The sequence below is a fragment of the Elephas maximus genome, chromosome 1, assembly GCF_024166365.1.
Source record: "Elephas maximus indicus isolate mEleMax1 chromosome 1, mEleMax1 primary haplotype, whole genome shotgun sequence".
In the NCBI taxonomy this organism is placed as follows: domain Eukaryota; kingdom Metazoa; phylum Chordata; class Mammalia; order Proboscidea; family Elephantidae; genus Elephas; species Elephas maximus.
This window is the reverse complement of record NC_064819.1, coordinates 217,792,691-217,819,807: the sequence shown is the minus strand read 5'-3', so window position 1 is coordinate 217,819,807 and position 27,117 is coordinate 217,792,691. Positions and strand designations below refer to the sequence as shown.

General features: G+C 40.1%; 1 long non-coding RNA gene across 2 annotated transcripts in view; it reads left to right on the top strand.

Moving 5' to 3' along the window:
• The window catches only part of LOC126086644 (uncharacterized), a 216,366-nt gene that overhangs the window by 161,224 nt on the left and 28,025 nt on the right, over nucleotides 1-27,117 (top strand). For both annotated transcript variants that reach the window (XR_007519566.1, XR_007519565.1), the window contains exon 6: nucleotides 23,568-23,682. This is a non-coding gene — a long non-coding RNA (uncharacterized LOC126086644). The remainder of the gene's footprint in view (nucleotides 1-23,567; nucleotides 23,683-27,117) is intronic.

The window sequence follows — 27,117 nt, the reverse complement described above, 5'->3', positions numbered from 1 at the left end:
TGTTAGGTGCCCTTGAGTTGATTTAGACTAAAGGGAGAGGAGGACAGTATATGAGGTAAAAGGGGGAAAAAAAGGGAAGCTCTGATAAAGAGATACAATGACCTTGGTTACCTAACTTTAGAACAGCAAGGATTTCCGACTCCGGAATCCAACTCTCCCCACATCCAGTTCCAAGTAAAGCCACCAAAAGAGAACGGAGCTAGATGGGTGGATTATCAGAGCTCTTTACTTTGAGGTTATGCCATCCTACAAACAAATATACAAAAGGAGATTAATGAAATGAAACATTCATTTAGAATCTAGGGGGAAGCCAAAGGCTATGATAGCTTGACCTGTAGCACACAGTCTATCTCAAACTAAATATTATTATGGAGGCACATTCCGCTATATGCTTGCAGTGAGAAACAGAATCTAATCAAAGCTGACAGCAACTCCTAGCCTCAGTAGAATAAACAACGGTCTGTGAGAGTACCCTTCTTCGTGGGAATCTAAAAAAATATATATGGTAGAACTGTAAGCAGCCAGAGTGCCAGGGTACAGCGAGTGGCTAGCGGGCACAGAGCAGCTGCATGGATTAGACAGGCAGTGGTCAAAAGATTAAATACTGCCCTGCCACTAGGAGCCAAATGAATGTTGTTTTGAAGCTTGTCAGCAAACTCAAATGTGAAGAGAAGCAGCTAACATGTATTAACCTAAATCAGAGAGAATAAAACAGAGAGGAATTATTTAAAAAATGAATTTACTGAATTAAGAGGATTAACACTAAAATATGTTCCTCTATTTCTAGGGAGCCCAGGGGAAACAGTTTTTAGAGGTATGAGGTATGTTTGATAAAAACAAACAAAAAGAGGAAAAAAAACCAAAAGAACAAAAATAAAACAAAACAAAGGTAGAGTTCCATGACTTATCTTTCAGCATTATATTTGATTTTTTTTATTTGTTTTTGGTGGGGGAAGGGGAGTAGAAGTCTTATCATCATTGCAGAAAGAGTAAGATAAAAGCATAAACAAGTAAAACAATTTTTCCACAGTTAGACAATGAGTCAGCTTGGGTCCAAGTTTTGGAATAAGGATCTCTTGGCACCAACTCTGGAAATCTGCTTTTAAATTTTAAAATCTCGTAAAGTGGAGAGAGTCAAACCAACACAGGCAATAGCGCTCTTCACACAGTAAACTCTCAACCATGATGAATCGACTGCACTCAGAACATTGTTTTTATGTGTTCTTTCCTTTCTTTTCGTAAGTGATTTTTTAAAATTATCCTTTTTTTTTTTTTGGTTTGGATAATACTTGCACATGATATGAATTGAAGATTTTTCTCTCCAGATATAACCACTTCTGTTGGCTTTGTATGTATCCCTCTAAAGTTAGTCAAGGTACTGATAAACATTTATGTGCACATTTTCCACATTCTTCTGCATTTTTAAAAACTTAGACACCTAATTTTGAGCTTGTACCATGTGAACTTTTGTACAGCTGTCTGCCTTATCCTTTTTAAAGGTTGTGTAATATTTCATTGGCTACATTTATAAATTGAAGATATGTAAAGCCCGCTACTGGTGTGCATTTAGGTTGCTTCTTTTCTTTCTTTCTTTCTTTGGTTTGCTGTTACTTGCACTGCTTCAATTAATGCCCTATAGATGAGTCTTTCAGCAGAACCATTTTCTAAATACGAAACTTACTGGGTCAAACAGTGGGATGCATCTGTAATTTTGATGGATATGGCCAAATTGTTCTCTACAGAGCTTCTTCCAATTTATATTGCCAACAATAAAGAATGAGAACACGTGTTTCCCCAGCCCTGGTCAACAAGTAGGTTACTTAACTTTTTGATCCCATCGCCAACCTAAACCATGCACGCTGTCATCTCAATGTATTATTTTTCCTTTTTCTTACTTTGGATGAGAGTGAGCATTTTATCATATGTTTAACAGCCATTTTTCTTTCTTTTCTGTGAGCAGTCAGCATTATTTTTAAAAAAGTATTTTTAATTTATAATTTTAAATTTAATTGTCAGTTAAATTAATTAAGGTCAAAAAGATTAACACTTTAAACAAAACACATCATCTGAAAATATCACCTGAAGCTTTCTTAAAACCAAACAATAGTCAGCTTAACTAATAAAAAAAAGTCTGTCTTGAGAATTATACTCTTTTGAGATCTATCTATGTAGATTAAATGGACAACAGCAACTCAAAAGATTAGATAGGAACCTTAGGGGTTTACGTTAGTAGGGGAGGACAGCTCAGAAAGAGGGGTGAGAATGGTTGCACAGCTTGAAGAATGTAATCAATGTCGCTGAATTGTACCTATAGAAACTGTTGAATTGGTGTATGTTTTGCTGTGTGTATTCTCAACAACAACAACAACAAAACACATCCTCAGTTTATATCCTGGTTAAGTCCCTAGTTGGCACTAAAGTTTCGTAGTTCAAATTCACCGAGTGGCACCATGGAAAAAAGGCCAGGAAATCTGATTCTGTAAAAACCCCATGGGGTAGCCATGGACCAGAATCGACTTGAGGGCAATGGTTTATTTAGTTTCGTTTTTTTTTTTTTGACAGTTGACACATTCCACTTGACCTGTCATAGCTGTTTCTGAACATCTTCATTTTTCTCATCTAATAAAAATGAAGGGGTGTGCATGTAGGGAGGTGGATTATCACCAGGGTGGCTTTTATCTTTCATTTGGCATGTCACTTATATGTGACTCTTGAACTTGGCGATTCTGTGGCTTTTATTCAGCATGTCATTTTTGTGACTTCTTTGGCAAACTTACATACCTGTCCATTTGTTATCTGTCTCGAAATTTCAAAATGTTTATGAGTACAGTCAATCTGGGTACACTAACCAGTAAGTGACTGGATTGGCATCAATGGTAGAAAATGCTGGAATAAAGTTGAGGGATATCCATCTTTTTTTTTAACCTTTGTAAAGGGCTATAAAAGAACTATTAGAGTTTTTCTCTCATGATGAGCACATTTTGCAGATTATTTACGTTCATGTTTAGATCTAACTTCCCTATTTCGTCTTAGAGATACTTCTGTCTTCTCAAGAACGGCAGGGAGATAAGCTATCTGAGACTTTTAGGAGAGTCTGAGGTCATTAAAAGGAGCCCTGGTAGCACAGTGGCTAAGCGCTCAGCTGCTAAATGACAGGTTGGTGGTTCGAACCCATCAGCTGCTCATCAGGAGAAAGATGTGGCAGTCAGCTTCTATAAAGATTGATATTGTTGTTAGGTGCTGTCAGGTTGATTTTCGACTCATAGCTACCCCATGTGGCAGAGTAGGATTACCCCATAGGATTTTCTAGGCTGTAACCTTTATGGAAGCAGATTGCCAGGTCTTTCTTCTGAGGAACAGCTGGGTGGGCTCAAACTGGCAATGTTTCAGTTAGCAGCCAAGTGCTTAACCACTGTGAAACCAGGGCTCCTTACTCCTTAAATATTACACCCTTGGAAACTCTATGGGGAAGTTCTACTTTGTTCTATAGGGTAGTTGGAATCGAGTCTATGGCAGTGGGTCTGGGAGGTCAGTAAGTACGCCCCATGCCAAAGGAGATGTCTTTTACCAAGAAAAAAAAAGAAAGAAAGGAGGGGAGGGGAGACTTGCTATATTTTTTAATGTACAAGTAAAGTCTGCACTATCAATGGAAATGCCCCACGTGAGACCTTCTGGAGAATGATTGATGTCATCCCTCATGTCTGCTGAAAACCACCCAGGGTTGGTGCAGGCTGCATTTTTCTAATCTTATTTCCATGAAAACGCCAGGAGAGAGTGACAGCCCATATCTGGCAACACTCGACTGCATCACGTGACTCCACCAGGCAGATCCAAGTTGGGCAAAGGAAATGTGCTGGCCTCTGTTGTCAATTTTATTGACAGAAAAATGAGTCATTACAAAAGGGCATCTGAAATTATAGCCCTAATTTACTTCCTGTGTATTAACCAGCAATTCAATAAAGCCGAAGAGCAGTTTTCATGCACCTGAAATAGCTAAGCCTGCCTGGGTTAAAAATCAGTTTAGTCTTCTGAGAAAAGTTGGAAAGGTGCTGATTTCTCCCCTCTTCTCCAAACCATATTGTCTGCCGACATGGAGAAGGTCCTGCCCTCAGCAAGATGGTGATAACATCTCACAGCCTTCTCAACCTACTGCCTTTTTCTATAGGCATGTGTTTTTGGAGGAGAAGTAACTTATAGTCATTTGTTTCCTAATTGGAGCGTTTGGTTTTATCCTTTGAAATGTTTCATTAAGGTTTTTTATTATTTTTTTTTAACTTTGATAATATTGCAGAAAAAAAAGGGGGATTTGCTTATAAAAGTCACTCATTTGGCTCTAATTATATCTCTCCATTGCTGTCACAAGCACTGTTGGGAAAATTACTATTTAGCTGAGTGCTGTTACTATGAAAATAACTATGGAAAGTTTGATAAGCAAGAGATTTATTAAAAGTCAAAATCTAAATGCCAGTAAGTTTTAAGGGAACTGTATCAAAAATATAAGCCTTGTCTTAGTTATGTAATGTTGCTGTAACATAAATACCACAAACAGTCTAATCTTTAAAAAACAGAAATTTATTTTCTCATGGTTCCAGAGGCTAAAAGTCTGAATTCAGGGTTTGTCTCTAGGTGAGAAGGAGCCCTGATGGTGCATTGGTTAAGCACTTAGCTGCTAATCAAAAGATCCGCTGTTTGAACTCACCAGCCACTCTGCAGGAGAAAGACGTGGCAGTTTATTCCCATAAAGATTACAGTTTTGGAAGCCCTGTGGGGTAATTCTCCATTCCATTGCTATGAAGTCAATTCTGACTCATAGCAATCCTATAGGACAGAGTAGAACTGCCCCATAGGGTTTCCAAGGAGTGGCTGATGGATTCAAACTTCCCAACTTTTGGTTGACAGCTGTAGCTCTTAACCACTGTGCCACCAGGGGTCTGGGGCAATTCTACTCATTCTTATTGGGTTGCTATGAGTCAGGATCCACTCGACAGCAATAGGTTTGGTTTTTGGGTTTTCTCTAGGTGAGAGGTATTTGCTTGTCTATTTCAGCTTCCAGTAACCCCCAGGAATTCTTATAAATGCATCTGTTTCCATCACCTGTCTTCCTCTTCTCCCTGTGTGTGTCTCTATGTCCATTCTGCTCTTTTTATAACTAGAAATGATTAGATTTAGAACTCACCCTTCTCAGGTATGACCCTATTTCCAAACAGTCATATTTACAGGTATGTTGTTATTGTCAGATGCTGACTCAACAGCCACTAACAACAAGAAGTCAATAGAAAAAACAGTAGAAGGGCAGACAGCAAAATGTAAATGATGGTTATGTATCAGGGTTAGATTACAGGCAATTTTTGCTTCTCTGTGATTTTTCTATTTTCTGTTATCTGCCTTGAAAATGTGTCCTCTTATGACTATTTCTAAAAGATAGATATTATTAAAGTACATAAAATTTTAAAAATACGAACAAACTGTGGTTTATCCCATTTAACTGCTTCCATAAGCATGACTGAAGTGAATGGTTCAAACTTCAGCAGCGTAGCAAGGCTAACATTGTCAGGAGGATCCGTTTTCTGATTACTGACCGGCTGCAGCCATGCGTTGGAAGATGGCATGACAAGACAGGGTCACGATATTCAGTGGGATGTGGGCATTAGCCAAGATGCCACAATTCTGGCTTTGCTGTACACATCCCTGAGATGGCCTCACCTGAATAGGAAGGACCTGGTACACAGCTAATAAATATTTCATCATTTATTTTAAAAATTCCTGCTTTCATTCCCTTGCATGGCTAAGTCTTTGCATCATTTATTCTGATGAAAATTGTAATAAAAAATTTAAACCTATTATTTGTAATGAAACTACCAAAAAGATTGTGATAATTTAAGTCTATATTATGATTCCCTATAATGACTAAAGAAAACCTGGTGGCGTAGTGGTTAAGTGCTACAGCTGTTAATCAAGAGGTTGGTAGTTCAAATCCACCAGGCACTCCTTGGAAACTCTATGGGGCAGTTCTACTCTGTCCTGCAGGATCGATATGAGTTGGAATCAACTCGACGGCAGTGAGTTTGGTTTGGTTCGGTTTTGGGTTATAATGACTAAGAAATAGATTTACTTTCAGGACTATGTATAAAAGGGACCATCCCTGACCAAACCTGGCTCAGGGTCAGTCTTTGAAATGAGGTATGGCCTTCCTGAGATTTATTTTTATCGGCATTGAATATTGAAATCCGCATTTTCCTGGACATAATTGCTTTGAAAATGCGTATTCTCATTTGCTGCTTTTAAAAGTGGAGCCAAATAGTTGGGTTTAAGAGAGAGAGAGAGAAAACGGAAGAGAGGTAAAAGATAAATGTCTTTAAAATATTTAGGTGCATTTAGATATTCCTTAAAGAGCCCAATTCTAAAGTGGCACAACCGTTAAGTGCTCAGCTACTAACTGAAAGGTCGGTGGTTTGAACCCATGATTTGTTCTGAGGAAAAAAGACCTGCCGATGATATACAACCCTATGGGGCAGTTCTGCTCTGTCATGCAGGGTTGGTAGGTGTTGGAACTGACTCGAAGGCACACAACGACAACAAATATTCCTTACAACTCAAGGGATTGAAGAGAATAAACTTAAGCAGGACACTCTGCAGCTTGTGGTGTCTTTTTGTCAGCTCTGGAAAAGCCTGGTGGTTTGCAATGCCTTAGATCAGAGAGTGCACCCACCCCTCAGGAAGCTTGTGGCTGTGCCTGTAACTAGAATGAGCATGTAAAAGGCCCTCCTGATGAAAGTCTGAGAGGCGCCCTCACGGTAATGTGTAATGCCCCACAGCATGAAGCACTGGTGTTTCGAAGCAACATCCATTTGGCCATAATATGTTTCCATGGTTTCCACACTTATCACTCCCTACCTTGGTAATGGGTGCCAATAAAATATGACCTGACTGGATTATAGCAAGAGACGATTCCAAACAACACTGTTTTTATAGTTGCTTCTCTTATAAAACACTTGACTGGCTCCTTTTGCTAAGGCTATCCTAAAATTTACTGTATGGTACAAGGTGATTGGCTTTCAGGGTTTCAGGAAGTTCGGTGCTACAACAGGACCAGTATTGGGGGCCCTGCCTGTGTGACTAGAAGAAGAGAATCTCTTCCCAGGAAGTCGCGTGAGGAAAGAACAGCTGGGGAATGGCAGAGTCAGGAGAGTGTTCAGTGCTGCCAATGTTCACAAAAAACATGAAATCTGCATCACTTATGGACAAACAGATAAGCCGTCAGATATTGATTTAAAAAAAAAAAAACCAACTGTAACAGAAGGGATCGTCCAGAGCTGTTTGGAAAATAGACACACTGCATTCAACTTTCAACTCCTTCCACCACCATCACTCCCAGTGGTCATCATGGGGACCCCATGTGTGTCAGAGTAGAACTGGCTAGCAGCAGAGCATGTTAACCGATTGTGCCACCCAGGGACTCCTTTCAGCTCTTTATGGCTAGGTTAGGTGATAGAACAAGATGGGGGCAGGGGAAGATTTTCATGATATGGTTTAAGGGGCTGCTCAGTCACACTGAGGTCCTTAGGTGGAGGATTCAACAACTAGTTGTCTTCCATGACCTGTAGTCTTTTCATTAATTGGAATTTCCAGTTTGTATTTTTTCTTTAAGAAAAAGTGAAGAAAGATTGGAAAGAAGGGGTTTGCTGCCATAATACTTAACCCCAGTATTCCCCTCCACCCCCACTCCTCTCTCCTTCCCTTCTCTCCAGCCAGCTTGACTAGCTGACGCCCTTCAGCTTCCTTTGTTGGTGGGTGGGCGCATTATCTATCTGCTCTTCGATGTCTGTCACAGGGATTGAAAGTGCTGTATAGTACTGTTGTCACAATGACTCTTTTGCCGGAAGCAGTTGGCAGAGCAGTCCAGGCCAGCCAGGAGTCCTTGCTCCTCCCTGTGCCTTGCAATCTGAAAACAGGCAACCTTGGGCTTTTTCTGCTGTGGATGGATGAATCACGCATAGAAAATCTCTGGCAAAAGCCTTCAGGACCCGTTTTACCCAAGCTTGGGTGTAGCCCCTTTAGCGACAAGTGACAACTGCTGGAAGCCAAGGATTTTTCCAAAGAAAGACAAAGAGAGTGTGGGAGAATCTAGGTTCAAGGTGAGCTGACCCTAGTTGCGTAGAGACCACAAAGAACCCCTGTATGTTTCCATTCTCAAATATCTTGGCAACCAAAAGTAAAGAGCCCCAAAGCAGGGAAAAGATTTTGTTTTTAAAATCCTCAAATATTTATGTCCAGATAGAGAATTCTAGTCATGGCCAAGTTATCCATTCCATCACTTGCTAGCTATGTAACTTTGAGCAACTTACTTGCCCTCTCTGAATCACAAATTCCTATCTGTAAAATAGGGATAATAATAATAATATAGTTGTTGTGAGGCTTAAATGAGATAACACATCTGTCATGGATTGAATTATGTCCCCCCAAAAATATGTGTATCAATTTGGCTGGGCCATGGTTCCCAGTATTGTGCAGTTGTCCTCCATTTTGTGATTGTAATTTTATGTTAAAGAGGTTTAGGGTGGGATTATAACATCCTTACTAAGGTCATATCCCTGATCCAAAGTGAAGGGAGCTTCCCTGGGGTGTGGCCTGCACCACCTTTTATCTTACCAGAGATGAAAGGGAAGCAAGCAGAGAGATAGGGGGACCTCATACCACCAAGAAAGCAGTGCAGGAAGCAAAGCGCGTCTTTTGGACCTGGGGTCCCTGTGCATAGAAGCTCCTAGTCCAGGGAAAGATTGATGAGAAAGCTGAGAGAGAAAGAAAGCTGGAGCTGATGCCCTGAATTTGAACTTTTTAGCCTGCTTTACTATGAGAAAACAAACTTCTCTTTGTTGAAGCCATCCACTTGTGGTATTTCTGTTGTAGCAGCACAAGATGACTAAGACAGCATCTAATAATGAATGTAACATACGATAAAAACTCAATAACTGGCATTTATCAATCTCATTATTTCAGGAGACCAGAATATCTTTGATTACAACATAATTTCTAGCTGTTACTTGCATAGCTTATTCAGAAAAATGACCTTCAAGAAGTGCTTTTATTGCCCCAGGGACTATTAAAATGTCTAGTCGTATTATAAAGACTTGTGGATTCAGCCCAATAGACATGCTTAGAAATGGCATTGGCTCTGGAGAAGATGGGGCTGTGGGTTTAAATGTCATCAGGCACATGATGACAACCACTTTAGGCAAGCCTCAGCATACCCTAATCCCTGCTTATACCAAAAGGCAAATCAAAATCATGGAAGCTACACAGCTAAACAACGATTTCGGGGCTCTTAGGTCTGTTTTCATTAATTCTTTATCAATTATTTATTGAGTTCTAAATGTGACGTGTTGTAGGCTAGCTTCTTTGGGACTATATAAAATGTAGTCTGGTGACCCCTGGAGCAAATGTATGGTAAGAAAAATATTATGTACAAAAATAACTACAATACAAAGTAGGTGTGAAAACTCTAAGTTATGTAATCAGAAGAACTCAGAGGAGGGGAACATCCACTTTTTCCACATAAAAATTGGTATTTTGCTGGGTAATTACAGATATTTCTACATTTCCCTTTTAGCATCTGTGCAAAGACATGAATGCCAGGTGTTACTGGGTGTTGAGTGGGGTTGAATCCTTTTATAAGCATTCCATATTCTTCTGTTTGAGGCACCATGACATGGATATCTTTGGTTCTGTGCAGGGTGACCTGAAGCCTTTTCTGGTTATGCCTGTTGTTGCTGTTGTTACCGGTACCTACCCATTGCCATCAAGTTGATTCAGACTCATAGCAACCCTAAATGACAGAGTCGAACTGCCCTGTAGGGTTTCCAAGGAGCACCTGGTGGATTTAAACTACCAACCTTTTGGTTAGCAACCGTAGCACTTAACCAGTACGCCACCAGGGACTCTGTTGCTGTTATTAGTTGCTGTCAAATCGATTCCAACTCATGGCAACCCCACTGTGCAGAGTAGCGCTGTGCTCCACAGGGTTTTCAGGGCTGATGCTTTGGAAGTAAATCCCCAGGTCTTACTTCTGAAGCACCTCTGGGTGGGTTTGAACTTCTAAACTTTTAGTTAGTAGTTGAGCATGTAACCATTTGTGCCACCTTCGGTTGAGTAGGCACTTACTGCCTTGGGGAAAGAATATACCAAGACCTTCAGCCACCTGATAAAGGCTACCCTCCTTAAGTAATAAACAGAAAGTGTATCAGTTTGCTTAAGAACCCATGGAGCTTCAGGGAGGAAAGAGAATGAGAACCAAGCTATGACACTAAGCTAGGACAGGTTTTTTGGTTTTTTTTTTTTATAATTTTTATTGTGCTTTAAGTGAAAATTTACAAATCAAGTCAGTCTGTCACAGAAAAACCCATATACACTTTGCTACACACTCCCAGTTACTCTCCCCGTAATGAGACAGCCCGCTCTCTCCCTCCACTCTCTTTTTCGTGTCCATTTTGTCAGCTTCTAACCCCCTCCACTCTCTCATCTCCCCTCCAGGCAGGAGATGCCAACATAGTCTCAAGTGTCCACCTGATCCAAGAAGCTCACTCCTCACCAGCATCCCTCTCCAACCCATTGTCCAGTCCAATCCATGTCTGAAGAGTTGGCTTCGGGAATGGTTCCTGTCCTGGGCCAGCAGAAGGTCTGGAGGCCATGACCACCGGGGTCCTTCTAGTCTCCATCAGACCCTTAAGTCTGGTCTTTTTATGAGAATTTGGGGTCTGCATCCTGCTGCTTCCTTAGGGGTTCTCTGTTGTGTTCCCTGTTAGGGCACTCATCGGTTGTAGCTGGGCACCATCTAGTTCTTTTGGTCTCAGGATGATGTAGTTTCTGGTTCATGTGGCCCTTTCTGTCTCTTGGGCTCGTAATCGCCTTGAGTCCTTGGTGTTCTTCATTCTCCTTTGATCCAGGTGGCTTGAGATCAATTGATGCATCTTAGATAGCTGCTTGCTAGCATTTAAGACCTCAGATGCCACTTTTCAAAGTGGGATGCTGAATGTTTTCTTAATAGATTTTATTATGCCAGTTGACTTAGATGTCCCCTGAAACCATGGTCCCCAGACCCCTGCCCCTGCTATGCTGGCCTTGGAAGCATTCAGTTTATTCAGGAAACTTCTTTGCTTTTGGTTTAGTCCAATTGTGCTAACCTCCCCTGTACTGTGTACTGTCTTTCCCTTCGCCTAAAGTAGTTCTTATCTATTATCTAATTAGTGAATATTCCTCCCCCTCCTCCCTTCCTCCCCCCTCTCATAACCACAAAAGAATGTTTTCTTCTCAGTTTAAACTATTTCTCAAGTTCTTATAATAGTGGCCTTATACAATATTTGTCCTTTTGCAACTGACTAATTTCACTCAGCATAATGCCTTCCAGGTTCCTCCATGTTATGAAATGTTTCACAGATTCCTCACTGTTCTTTATCGATGTGTAGTATTCCATTGCGTGAATATACCATAATTTCTTTATCCATTCATCTGGTGATGGGCACCTTGGTTGCTTCCATCTTTTTGCTATTGTAAACAGTGCTGCAATAAACATGGGTGTGCATATATCTGTTTGTGTAAAGGCTCTTATTTCTCTAGGATATATTCTAAGGAGTGGGATTGCTGGATCGTATGGTAGTTCTATTTCTAGCTTTTTAAGGAAGCACCAAATTGATTTCCAAAGTAACTGTACCATTTGACATTCTCACCAGCAGTGTATAAGTGTTCCAAACTCTCCACAGCCTCTCCAGAATGTATTATTTTGTGTTTTTTGGATTAATGCCAGCCTTGTTGGAGTGAGATGAAATCTCGTTGTAGTTTTGATCTGCATTTCTCTAATGGCTAATGATCATGAACATTTCCTCATATATCTGTTAGCTACCTGAATGTCTTCTTTAGTGAAGTGTCTATTCATATCTTTTGCCCATTTTTTAATTGGGATATTTGTCTTTTTGCAGTTGAATTTTTGCAGTATCATGTAGATTTTAGAGATCAGGCGCTGATTGGAAGTGTCATAGCTAGAAACTTTTTCCCAGTCTGTAGGCAGTCTTTTTACTCTTTTGGTGAAGTCCTTGGATGAGCATAGGTGTTTGATTTTTAAGTTAGAACAGCTTTTATCTGGATGATTTCAAGGTCTGTTGGCCGTAAAGGACATCAAGCTCCTTAAGGAGGAACTCATGAGAAAGCATCAGTTAGATCACACTCATGACTTTGAGTGTGAGGTAGGGAGGGCTGGCTCGGATTATGCAGATCCAGGGCCCACAGTAAGTCCTGGTGCCAGCATTGCAAGTGCACTGACCAGGCTTTGTAGTTTTCTCTCTCTCCATCCCACTCCCTGTCATTCTTGCATAAAATGGACACTTTGGAATGAGTAAACACGTAGTGTCTGTGAACAAATCGGTAAGTTGTTGTTGTTGTTAGGTGCCTTCCAGTCGATTCTGTCTTATAGATACCCTATGTACAATAGAATGAAACTCTGCCAGGTCCTGCGCCATCCTCAAAATCGTTATGCTTAAGCAGATTGTGGCAGCCACTGTGTCAGTCCATCTTGTTGAGGGTCTTCCTCTTCCTCACTGACCCTCCACTTTACCAAGCATGACGCATTTCTCTAGGGACTAGTCCCTCCTGATAACATGTCCAAAATATGTGAGATGAACTCTCACCATCCTTGCTTCTAACGAGCATTCTGGCTGTACTTCTTCCAAGACAGATTTGTTCGTTCTTCTGGCAGTCCCTAGTATAGTCAGTATTCTTCGCCAACACCATAATTCAGAGTCATCATTCTTCTTTGATCTTCCTTATTTATTGTCCAGCTTTTGATTGCATATGAAGTGATCGAAAATATCATGGCTTGGGTCAGGGGCACCTTAGCCCTCAAAGTGACATCTTTGCTTTGCAACACTTCAAAGAGGTCTTTTGCATCCGATTTGTCCAGTGCAACATGCCCTTTGTAAGACAGAGCATGAGTTACATGATGCTGGATATTTTTCTAATAAAAAAAAAAATGTGGAAGACCCGAATAATTCATTAGTAGGGGGACGTAAAGCAGTGAGATGTGATCTTATTTAAATCTCAAGCTGAAAAAAATGACTCATCGTGGCTATGCATGAATACTATCAGCTTGACTGATGTGTAGATATCTTCTGCTCCGAGATTCTCTAATTCAATATTTTAATGTGTTCGTGTGCTTTATGTGTTGGTGGGTGCTCTGCTGAAATGGTTAGATATGGGAAGAATACCAGGAGAGAAGTGAAAGAAGAAACTTTGTGTATCTCCAAAGAGTAGTCTCTAGAAAGGGAATCCTCTATGTCCTTTCCCATAGGACATTGCACATTTTGGAGGAGACTGTCCCCAAACAAAATCTACAGAAAGGACCCCTTTGTAATGTGAGCAGTTTGTCAGGGGAACAGAGTCTCCCTGTGACCCAGAAGTGGAGAGGTGTCTCTGTGACAGTGGTGCTTGGATTTCAGAGATGACAGCCCTTTTGGGTGGTCCAGTTTGAGTGTTCACAGAAAACTGTGTGTGAGTAATAAATAGATTTCTACAGTTTTCATGTTGGTTAGTGGGAAGGGAAATATATGTAAGGTGATCACATTTCACAGAGGAAATGCAATAAAAGCCCAATTATTTTGGCAAATATATAAAGCGTATATTATATCTAAACATGCATTTGCTCTTTATACTCTGTGTTTTAGACCCCATGATTTAGGGCATAGCTGGTCTCTTCCCTGGCTAGTTTATATGGATCCAGAGATTGCCCTTCTGTTCTGACTTCACCTCCTAACTCACTAATTGGATTTTCCAATCCCAGGAGTTCATAGCTACAAACAGAATTGCCACTGTGGCTTAGAGATAGGTTAACAAGATGGTTTTCTCCACTCCCATGCTGAGCCTCTGCTCAGCACTCCTTAGAGGTGCTGCCTAAGTCAGATAATTGAAGGGGCTCCTGATAACACTGGCTCTGCTCTTTTCTTAAATAATTACTTTTTGGAGGGGTGACTATATTTGCTCATAATCTAGAATGATTCAATGGATTAAATGAGTGTGTGGAAGAAAATGAAGTCCCATTCATGGAAAGAGACTTGAAATATGGGATTTATAATGCTTGTGTCTAGGCATAAACAATCTGAAAACCAACTGAAGTTTTGAGCTTCTCATTGAGCAGATCAATTTCTCTTCAACTGTCTTTTTTATACTGAGGGCTGTTAGCAGCATTTCTGGTGCATGTCAGCAATGCCACTTAGCACAGATGCCTTGACGATCCTTCCTCCTGGGTGCATTGTAGGTGGTTTCACACCTCCAATGTCCAGATAAGAATACTTCTGTAAATCCAATCACACTTATCCTATGCTCTCCATGACTCATCCTATATCATTAGATATAACCTGCAAATTTATATTCAGAAGATTCAGGGACATATGCTACAACTTCCTAGAGACCTGAACCACTGTTACAGCTGAACACCCGTTGCCATCAAGTCAATTCTGACTCATAGCAGCCCCATAGAACAGAGAAGAACTGCACCACAGGGTTTCCAAGGAGTAGCTGGTAGGTTCAAACTGCTGACCCCTTGGTTAGCAGCCAGACACTTAACCATTGGCACCATCAGGGCTTCCTTACCGCTGTAAAAATAGCACATATCAAATCCTGTTTTATTGTAGAGCACAGCCTTTGGAGTGAAAGGCATCACATCAAGTCCCAGTTTTCCTTCTTGTAACTATGTGACCTCTGTCCCTTGTATTGACAATACCTTGCACCACACTTGGACCTCTGAAGATCAGCCCAGTCCCTTGGCCAGCCTGAGGACTACATCACTGAATAACGTAGCCAGCAAATACACCATTCGTTTTCATGCAGCGTGCTATGTGCATTCGTACTGAACCATTCAAGTGGAAAACAGAAGTTCATCACCTCTACCTCCAAACACCCATTGCCATCAAGTTGATTCCGACCCATAGCAACTCTGTGTTGTTGTTGTTAGGTGCCGTCAAGTCAGTTCTGACCCATAGCACCCAATGTACAACAGAACAAAAACACTGTCTGTTTCTGTGCCCCCTTCACAATCATTGCTGCACTTGAGCTCATCGTTGTAGCCACTGTGTAGAAAGAACTGCCCTATAGTGTTTCCTAGGGTTTAATCTTTACAGAAGTAGACTGCCACATCTTTCTCCAGTGGAGGAGCTAGTGGGTTCAAAACACAGACCTTTTGGTTAGCAGCTGAGTACTTAACCACTGCACCACCAGGGCACCTATTCTGTAGCTGTCAGAGGGGCTCCCACCATGCTTGCTAGGAAGAGCTCAGGGACGTGGGGGTTCATTCTGTGGAGGATAACCAGGCACTTGGGCTCCTACCACAGCTACATACCTTCTGATGCGAGAGGCCAAGGGCTTTTCCAGAGAGATGTGCATCCAAGCAGAGTCACTGTGCTGGTCTTGGGCCCACGCCAAGCTTTTCACCCGCAAGTAAACATGGGGTAATGTGTTCCACTCTTCATAGGCAAAGCAGCTCATCAAAATTACTTTATAAAAAGTACCTGGGAGTTTTGCCAAGCTCATGTTTGGTTCATTAGAATATCTATTATTAATCCATTATCACTTAATCTGATTTCTTACCCCATGCATGCTGGGGTGGTTTTCCCCTGTTTTCGTGTGGACGGACAATGTAGCTAAATTATGATCCCTGCTGAATTGTAAACTTTGATCATCTGAATATAAGTAGAAAGATTCTTTCTGATGAATACATTCTTGAATTACCTTGTACTTTGGTTCACCTTTCAGATGGAGAAAAAAAGAAAATTAGCACTCTGGACTTCATTATGATCAACTAGAAAGAAATGCAGTGAGAAGTGAAAGATAAGGAATCTTGGGAGAAGTAACCACATCATCTTAGAGTTAATAAAAACTGTTGCTGTTGTTGATGTGAAGTGTCCTTGAGTCAGTTCTGACTGATAGCAAGCCTATGTACACCAGAACGAAACGCTGCCCGGTCCTGCACCCTCCTAAAAATCGTTGTTATGCTTGAGCCTATTGTTGCCACCACTGTGTTAATCCATCTTGTTGAGGGCTTTCCTCTCTTTCGCTGACCCTCTACTGAGCATGATGTCCTTCTCCAGGGATTGATCCCTCCTGATAACATGTCCAGAGTGTATGAGAGGAAGTCTTGGCATTCTCACTTCTAAGGAGCATTCTGGCTGTACTTCTTCCAATATAGATCTGTTCATTCTTCTGGCAGTCCCCGGTCCTCACCAACACCATAATTCAAATGCAACAATTCTTTAGCCTTCTTTATTCATCGTCCAGCTTTCGCACGCGTATGAGGCTATTGAAAACATCCTGGTTTGGGTCAGGTGCACCGTAGGCATCAAAGTGACATCTGTTCTTTTTAACAATTTAAAGAGGTCTTTTAACACTTTAAAGAGATCTTTTGCCCAAGGTGATACATCCTTTGACTTCTTGACTGCTGCTTCCATGGGTGTTGATTGTGGATCCAAGTAAAATGAAATCCTTTACAACTTCAATCTTTTCTCCGTTTATCATGATGTTGCTCATTGGTCCAGTTGTAGGACTTTTATTTTCTTTATGTTGAGGTGTAATTCATACTGAAGGTCTGTAATCTTCGATTTTCATCAGTAAGTGTTTCAAGGCCTCTTCACTTTAGCAAGCAAGGTTGTATCATCTGCATATCACAGGTTGTTAGTCTTCCTTCAACCCTGACACCATGTTCTTCTTCATAAAGTCCAACTTCTTTGATAATCTGCTCAGCATACAGATTGAATAAGTATGGTGAAAGGTTACAACCCTGATGTACACCTTCCTGATTTTAAACCACGCAGAATCCTCTTGTTCTGTTCAAATGGCTGCCTCTTGGTCTGTGTACAGGTTCTACATGAGCACAATTAAGTGTTCTGGAATTCCCATTCTTTGCAATGTTATCCATAATTTGTTACAATGCACACAGTGGAATGCCTTTGCATAGTCAAAAAAACACAGGTAAACATCTTTCTGGTATTCTCTGCTTTCAGTCACGATCCATCTGACATTAACAATGATATCCTTCACTCCGTGTCCTCTTCTGAATCTGGTTTGAACTTCTGGCAGTTCCCTGTCCATGTACTGCTGCAACCACTTTTGAATGATCTTCAGGAAAATTTTACATGAGTGTGATATTAATGATATTATTCAATAATTTCCACTTTCTATTGGATCACTATTGGATCACCTTTCTTTAAAATGGGTACAAATATGAATCACTCCCGGTTGGTTAATCAGGTAGCTGTCTTCCAAATTTCTTAGCATAGATGAGTGAGCACTTCCAGCTCTGCATCCATTTGTTGAAACATCTCAGTTGGTATTCCATCAATTCCTGGAGCTTTGTTTTTCGCCAATGCCTTCAGGCAGCTTGGACTTCTTCCATTAGTACTATCGGTTCTTGATCATATGCTACCTCCTGAAATGGTTGAACATCCACCAGTACTTTTTGGTACACTGACTCTGTGCATTCCTTCCATCTTCTTTTGATGCTTCCTAAATTTTTCTTTGCCCATAGAATTCTACAATATTGCAGCTTCAGGCTTGAATTTTTTCTTCAGTTCCTTCAGCTTGAAAAATGCTGAGCGTGTTCCTCCCTTTTGGTTTTTGCACAGGTCTTTGTACGTTTCATTATAATACTTTGTCTTCTTAAGCTGCCTTCAAAATCTTCTTTTCAGCTCTTTTACTTCATTTTTTACATTTGCTTTAGCTACTCTATGTTCAAGAGCAAGTTTCAGAGCCTCTTCTGACATCCATTTTGACCTTTTTTATTTTTTTCCTATTTTTTAATGGCCTTTTGCTTTCTTCATGTATGATGTCCTTGATATCATCCCACGATTTGTCTGGTGTTCAGTCACTAGTGTTCAGTGCATCAAATGTATTCTTGAGATGGTCTCTAATTATAGGTGAGATATACTCAAGATCATATTTTGGCTGTTGTAGATTTATTCTAATTTTCTTCAGCTTCAGCTTTAACTTGCATATGAGAAATTTATGGTCTTTTCTGGTGTTGGCCTCTGGCCTTGTTCTGACTGATGATATTGAGTTTCTCCATCACCTCTTTCCACAGATATAGTCGATTTGATTCCTGTGTATTCCATCTGGTGAGGTCCACGTCTATAGTCACCGTTTATGTTGGTGAAAAAAGGTGTTTGCAATGAAGAAGTTGTTGGTCTCGCAAAATTCTATCATGTGATCTCCGGCATAGTCTCTATCACCAAGGCTATATTTTCTAACTACTGACTCTTCTTCTTTGTTTCCAACTTTCACGTTCCAATCACCAGTTATTATCAATGCATCTTGATTGCATGTTTGATGAATTTCAGACTGAAGAAGTTAATAAAAATCTTCAGTTTCTTCATCTTTGGCCCTAGTGGTTGATGTGAAGACACAATAGTCGTATTGTGTCTTCCTCGTAGGTATACAGAGATTATCCCATCACTGACAGGGTTGTACTTCAGGACGGATCTTGAATTGTTCTTTTTGACAATGAAGGTGGTTCCTTTCCTCTTCAATTTGTCATTCCTGGCATAGTAGACCATATAATTGTCCAATTCAAACTGGCAAATACCACTCCATTTCAGCTCATTAATGCCTAGGATATCTGTCTTTATGTGTTCCATTTCATTTTTAACAACTTTCCATTTTTTTTGTCTCATACATTGCGCATTGCATGTTCCAATTACAAATGAATGTTTGCAACTATTTTTTCTCGTAAGTCATGTCACATCAGCAAGTGAAGTTCCTGAAAGCTTTACTCCATCCACATCATTAAGGTCAACTCTACTTTGAGGAGGCAGCTCTTCCTCAGTAGTATTTTGAGTGCCTTCTAACCTGAGGAGCTCATCTTTCAGCACTATATCAGATAATGTTTCACTGCTATTCATAACCTTTTCAATGGCTAGTTTTTAGAAGAAGAATTTTTAGAAGGCCAGGTTCTTCTTCCTAGTCTGTGTTTGTCTGGGTGCTCCACTGAAATCTTTCCACGATGGGTGACCCTGCTGATATTTGAAGTACCATTGGCATAGCTTCCAGCAACATTCAAGCCGCCACAAATGACAAACTGACAGACAAGTGGTTGTCATAATAAACTAGGACAAAAATACAGAGAATAACAGAATGTAAAAAATTTTTAAATAATCAGAAAAAAATAGGTATGATTTCATGACTAGAGGATTTAAAAAGTAAAGACAAATCAAAATGGATGAGTTCTGAAAACCCTCTAATTATTCAATTTTGGAGGACCTTTATAAGAAGGGTGTTTAAGAAACTAGTGCAGAAGAGAAGGTTTTAGTCTCTAGTTTTAGGATTTTGAACCAGAAAAGAGGAAGGGTCAGTACATAAAGGAGAACCAATTTTAAAGACCCTAAGGGTCAGCATTTTCCAAAGAGACTGAAGTGTGACCCTGTTTTATTTATTTTTGTGACTTCAGCACCTACTACAATTAGTTCCAGACTTGCGATGCATTTGAGTTACAAGAAAAAACGGCACTTACAACCATCCTTTTTTTTTATTTCTTATCATTAATAATATTAATTATTAATAACAATGTTACAGAGCGTAATTTATTATCATTCTCAGATGTTCACTCGCAGATGTTCAACTTTATGATTTACTGTTCACAACACTGCCATATAGATTTAGTTTTTAAACTAAATCAGGGGATTTGATTGCTTGAAAACAGGGACCCAAACACTGATCGCTTTTCTAAAGTCAACAGGCAGATTTGAGAAGTAACATGTTACAGCAAAATATATGAAGAAAAAAAGAAAGGGGCCATACAGACAACTCTCACTAATTTTCTGACTAGAAACGCCAGACTCATTCCCAGGGATAATCCAGATGATCTAGAATTTTCCACAAGGGGAGCTATTACCACAACTGATAAAATGCCAACATCATCCAAGTCTTCTTCATTGTCAGAGTAAATTTTTATGGTCTGTGCATTTTTTATGTATGTATTAAAATATATCTGTAAGTTTATATGTAATGTTTCCTATCCCCAAAGACTAATAAAGACTGGATTTATAAAGACGTTGATAATAAAAGGCAATAATAATGAAAACTAAAAAAAAAAAAAAATAGAAATGAGGTATTCAACTAACTTCACAACTGACTTACAACAGGGTAGTCAGAAGGGAGCCAGAGGCTCTAATTGGGCAGTGTGGAGGAGGTGCAGAGAGGCTGCTCTCACAACATTTATATATGTATATATATATATGTTTGTATATGCATATAAATTTTCTATATTAATTATATATTAATTTTATAAATATATAATATGTATTTACATATATAGGTATAAATATACAAAATGTATACACATTTAATACATGTGCACATACACATACATATACATACACACATATGCACATACATAATACATGAATGTATACTTATTTTTTATACATATGGAAAATTGATAAAATTAGGTAAAAACTCTGTAGTCCTATAGCCCTTAATTCAAAGTGGAAGTATCATTTTGAAGTCATGACACACTTTTGTGAACACTGACTTGATAGTTTAAGATTTTTAGGAATTATAAATTGTGGCTGTTAAAAACGAGTCCTTATATTGTAGAGAAAAATACTGAATCAAGAATGACACTGTATGGTATCTGGGATTTGCTTCAAAATAGTCCAGAAAGGAGGGAAACTGGACAAGAATAAAGATGAAATAGGATAGACCACAAGTTGATAATATCTGCAGCTGGACACAAGGAGATTTATTATTCTATCTACTCTTGCACGTGTTTGAAATTTTCCATAATAAAAGGTCGTTTTTTGTTTGCTTAAGAAAGAACAAAAGTGGATTGGTAAGAAGATGTTAAATCATGTCTCTCAATTTAAAAAAAAAGTATTATAATCTGTTAAAAAAATTTCCACCTGAAATATACAGATACAAGCCTTTAAAATGTACAGATACAAGCCTTTGAAAAATAAACCCAATAAAACCCTTAGAAAAAGGCTAACTGAATTTAAACACAAGGCCACCATCTGAATTGCGGTGGAGTTAAGGACCAAATTCAAGTATCCAGAAACTTAGTCCAGTGCTATTTCTATTTCACTGGGGGTGACTTTCAGTCAAAGTGAACCCATGTCAAAAAGAAACTAAATGTTTTCTGGGTAGCCAGAGGGGAACCAATCCATCAAAGTTATTCAAAAGTATATTTTGACTCAAAATAATAAAAGCTTTCCTTACAATGAGGCACAGTAGGCTTTTTTCTAGGTTTTGGACTCCGCATGTCTGAATGGATGTACAGATAGAGGCTTGATGGCTATCTGATAGGGATGCTGTAAAGAGAAGCCCTGCATCTGCCTGGAGGCTCGGCTAGGTGACCTTGAAGCTCCCTTCCAGCTCAATGATACCGTGTTCTATAATGAGATGATCCTTCCTGTTTTTAGACACATAACTCGTAACTCTTGCTCGAGGGTGCCATGTTACACCAATAGCATTAATATCTAATTAGAAAGAAAAATACTTGATTTTCAAATGCAAACTTACCTAGTCCTTCACCACCCAAAAATGCCAAGAATCAAATTATTAATGGTAAATAATTATGATTTTATTAGTTTGTGTTTTAATACAAATATTGAATTCCCAGAAAGTATAAGGTACTCAGATGTAGCCTATAAACAGTAAAGGAGGTGAGGCCCTGGTCAAAGGGCTGAGTAGTTGGGTGGTTTGGTGGGTGCCTCCTGCCTCTCCTTCTCCTTTCGCATGAGTTTCCTATGGTGCCCTGCCCCACAACTCTGTTTTTCCTCTATGGAAACCTGCTTCTAGACAATGTTTCTAGATACCCACCATGAAGAGCCAAGTGAGAATTCGAAGCAACCCATCACCACTCACAGCCATTTTCCTTTAAGCCTTATTTCTAGCTGGGAAAAAAAACAGATTTTTCATCTTTAAAAAATAAATCCCTAGAGTCAACAAACAAGTGGGGTGAGGGGTGAGGTGGGGACTCTGAATTTGTACATTATAACCAATCCAGCTATTCTGGTGATTCTAGAGAGAAACTAACCACATGGCTTATATCAGAGTAGGCTAGGGGCCCTGCTGCCTGAGCACAAAGGGACCTCAGGGTTAGCCTTGCAATGAATAGAATGGGAAGGATATGGCGCCAGCTTTCCAAAGATCTTTAAGGAAGTCCACTCTGTTCCTGTGATGCTGTTGTCTTCTCTCTCTCTCTCTCTATCTCTCACCATGACTCTCTGTTCCATTCTACAAGGCATATTTCTGATTTAATTCTTAATAACCCCTATATTTCAAGGGGTTGATATAAGCACCAGATGGGTATCACAAGAAAATTGGATTGCTCTACAGTGAGACACGGAAAGGCCTTTTTCCAACCAAGCAATAGGCAAAATCAGAACAGTAAGAGATGTGTTCGAAATAAAATGGTTCATGGATCAAGGGGTGAAGCTGCCGTTTGTAAAGCATGAAGTTGTTCCTTCTGTTGGGCAGAAAGAAGATCAAAAAATAGAACACAAATAGCTTGCTGTTATTTTTATTATTTATGTTATGATCTGCCTAAATTCACAAATACATAAACACATGCATACATACATGTATATATGTGTGTGAAATATGGAACATATACACATGTATGTACATACATGTATATATATATACATAATATATATAAATACACACACACTACAATAAATTTTTTAAAGGTTATATATTTAATACACTCTCATTCTTGGTCCAGGGCAAGTCTGTTTTATCCTTGCAAATACATCATGCCCGGCTCTAGAGGTCTATGTTGTTGTTGTGTGGTGTTGAGTTGATTCTGACTCATAGGGACTCTATAGGACGGAGTAAAACTGCCCCATAGGGTTTCCTAGGATATTATCTTTATGGGAGCAGATCGCCCGATCTTTTCTCCCCCAGAGATGCTGATGGGTTTGAAATGCTGGCTTTTAGAGCTGGGTGGGGTAACTTTAAATAGGCACCAGCTCTTGGATTTTGATAGATTTCCAACACGATAGATGAAATTGTTCTGCCCCATCACTCAACTCTCTGTCCTCTTTTGCGTTCCAGGCCGTACATTAGTGTACCTCTGACACTGTCATCCTGTGCTTCCTCGGCTCCTCTGCCAACATATCTGGTGTCCCTGTCAAGTTTATGACCATTCTGGAACCTTTACCTTATAGCACATGACACTTTGTGTTGAATTTCTTTGTAACTATGTCTTTATCCCCGACACTAAGTATAACGAACTTTGCATTTCCCACACAGAGAACATAATGGTGCACTGCAAATAATGAGAATTTAACTGATATTTGCTATGATTCAATGTGTGGTGGGATAGCTTTATTTTCTGATTCAACCTTCTCACCATCCTCACCACTTTAAATCTGCGTTAGACCCTAATATGTACCAATGCTGTGATAACAGAAGAGGACTTTCAAAACCCAATCATGCTGGGAAGGAGACGTATGTTTATTTTAGGAAAATTCAAGAGAAAACTAGCAGGAAGCTAATCTTTGTGCCAAATGTTGCTCACCCTTTGTCTCGCCACCTAGAGGCTGGATCACTATGATGACCCCACCCTCCTTGCCAACCTCTGATCACCAAAGTGCACTCTCCATCATGGATCAAATGCCTGGCTGCTCACCCCAGGGACAGAGGCAAGTAAAGGTAGGAGAGATTGTTAATTTTTCTTTTCTTTTGAGTGAGGGGTAGTGAGTAGAGGGGTTATAAAGGGGCTGCAGGAGAGGGAATGCAAGTGAAGAAGGAAGGGTGCTTTCTGTCCAATAATGGGTTTCACTAAGGCCCTATGGCCATGGATGGTGCTGGAGGGGAGGCTGAAGTAGGTAGAGAAGTCATTTCCAAATCACTGTCGTCTTGTGGACTTTGAATGTATTATTAAGTATAGCTAAATAGTCTGTAAGATTCCACATGATTAACACACTTGGCTGCCAACTGAAAGGTCGGGGGTTCAAGCCTGCCCAGACTTGGCTTGGAAGAAAGTCCTGGCACTGTAATTCCGAAGAATCAGCCATTAAAAATCCCACGGAGCACAGTTCTATTCTGACACAGGGGTCGTCACGAGTCACAACTGACTCCACTGCAGCTGGGAGATTCCACGTCCACGTTTGCCAGCCAGGAGTTAAATCTTTATATTCCACGGCAAGGGGTGAGTGTTGAGGCTATATGAATGGCACGGTCTCAAGGCTGAGCTGATGTATAACTTTGGAGGGGGGATGACCAAAATGTGAAACTGAGATTTAGCGGAAGAAGGTACCGAAGCAAAGCTCTGGGCCAATTTACTACAATTAACTTGATGAATGACCTGACTCACCGAAGGTTTTGTTTATAAATTTTAGTTTAGTTCCAGCTCCTACCTCTGCCATTTTTTATGAGAATGAGTGGCATCTTTTTCTCAAGTAAGTCTATCCAGTGCTCTGGCTTTTCGGACGAGTGTCCTGTCCCTACCCTGTCACTGATCCTGACCCTGCCTCTGTAACAAAATGGCCTGGGCAAACCACTGAGACAGGAGCAGGAGCAAGCACAGGGGAAAGATGAAATGAAAACTTTCTAAACATCCTCAAAATTTTGCAAACTGGGCATCCTGTAAATTGTTTTTTCTGAGAATTGTTGGTTCAATGAATCAACTTCCTTCCCCAAATCAGAGCCATCTTCTAATTATCGCTCATTCCTAGCACAGGTTGCTGTCTTCCTGTCTCTTTCACACTCAATTAAAACAAGGAGGGATGACATCTGCAGAAACACACATACCCACATGTGCCCTCCTGCGGGCACAAACCACTTCCTGGGTTTGACTCACAAGGTCAGGAAAGACTTTTCAAAAGCCACCCCATTGTGATGCAATCTTGCCTTATGTTAGGCTACCTGGGAGCAAAAATTGCCAGACTTCTTGTGTTTAGACTTCCAGAACATGGTAGGTCTTTTAGGCAATATAGCTGAGTAATCAAATTTAAGAATGATTTCAACCTGGGTCTCCATGAGCAGTCTTTCGCTAGTTCTTGGCTGGAACCTTCCTCACTAAGAGTCCTGAGTCCCAGTAAAAGCATCAGTCTATGACATTTTTTTTTTTTTTTTTAATGACATGTTATCAGGAGGGACCAGTGCCTGGAGAAGGACATTACGCTTGGTAAAGTAGAGGGTCAGCAAAAGAGAGGAAGGCCCTCAACAAGTTTGATTGACACAGTGGCTACAACGATGGGCTCAAACACAGTAATGACTGCGAGGATGGCACGGGACCAGGCAGTGTTTTGTTCTATTTTACATAGGGTCACTATGAGTCAGAACCTAACAACAACGTGCAAGGGACATTATTTCTTCAAGTCTCTGAGGTCTTGAATGCCAGTGTCTACCACTGCATTTTGCTTGTTTTTTGGCTGCTACTCTTTTGTTGCTTATGTTAGAATCTAAGCCCTCTGCGAAAATCCTTAAAGGAAATCTGAGAAATTCAAGAGAAAAGGCATAGAAATGTTTATTAGCGTAATAATGAGATATTATTTCTAACCTATAAAATGGGCAGAGCATACAAAAAGGGACCATACTGGTATTGGAGCATAACTTTTGGTGAAAATACTAATTGGCATGATGATTTTGGAAAGTTAGTGAAAAGAAATTTGGAAGACAGCTACCTGGCCAACTGACTGGAAAAAAATCCATATTTATACCTATTCCCAAGAAAGGTGATCCAACCGAATGCAGAAATTATCAGACAATATCTTTAATATCACGCGTAAGCAAAACTTTGCTGAAATTCATTCAAACACAGCTGCAGCAGTATATCGACAGGGAACTGCCAGAAATTCAAGCCGGATTTAGAAGACAATGTAGAACCAGGGATATCATTGCTGATGTCAGATGGATCCTGGCTGAAAGCAGAGAATACCAGAAAGATGTTTACCTCTGTTTTATCGACTATGCAAAGGCATTCGACTGTGTGGATCATAACAAATTATGGATAACATTGTGGACAATTAGAATTCTGGAACACTTAATTGTACTCCTGAGGAATCTGTATGTGGATCAAGAGGGAGTCATTTGAATAGAACAAGGGGGTACTGCATGGTTTAAATTCAGGAAAGGTGTGTGTCAGGGTTGTATTTTTTCACCATACTTATTTAATCTGTACGCTGAGCAAATAATCCGAGAAGCTGGACTATATGAAGAAAAAAGGGGTATCAGGATTGGAAAAAGACTCATTAACAACCTGTGTTATGCAGATGACTCAGCCTTGCTTGCTGAAAGTAAGAGAACTTGAAGCACTTACTGATGAAGATCAAAGACCACAGCCTTCAGTATGAATTACACCTCAATATGTAGAAAACGAAAAACCTCACAACTGGACCAATAAGCAAAACCGTCATAAACTAAGAAAATATTGAAGTTGTCAAGAATTTCATTTTACTTGGATTCACAATCAACACTCATGGAAGCCAAAAAAAAAACAAAAACCCAAATTCGTTGCCATCGAGTTGATTCCGACCCATAGCGACCCTATAGGACAGAGTAGAACTGCCCACAGAGTTACCAAGGAGCACCTGGTGGATTTGAACCGCCGGTCTTTTTGGTTAGCAGTCATAGCACTTAACCACTATGCCACCAGGGTTTCAAAAGATGCATTACATTGGGGAAATTGGCTGCAAGAGATCTCTTTAAACTGTTAAAAAGAAAAGGTGTCACCTTGAAGACTAAGGTGCATCTGACCCAAGCCATGGTGTTTTCAATGGCCTCATATGCATGCAAAAGCTGGACGATTAATAAGGAAGACAGAAGAAGAACTGAAACCTTTGAACTGTGGCGATGGAGAATAATGAAAGCACCATGAACTGCCAAAAGAATGAAGAAATCTGTCTTGGAAGAAGTACAACCAGAATGCTCCTTAGAAGCAAGGATGGCAAGACTGCATCTTACATACTTTGGACATGTTGTTAGGAGGGATCAGTCCCTGGAAGACCAATATCACACTTGGTAAAGTAGAGGGTCAGCAAAAATGAGGAAGACCCTCAACGAGATGGATTGACACGGTAGCTGCAACAACGGGCTCAAGCATAGTCAACAACTGTGAGGATGGCGCAGGACCGAGCAGTGTTT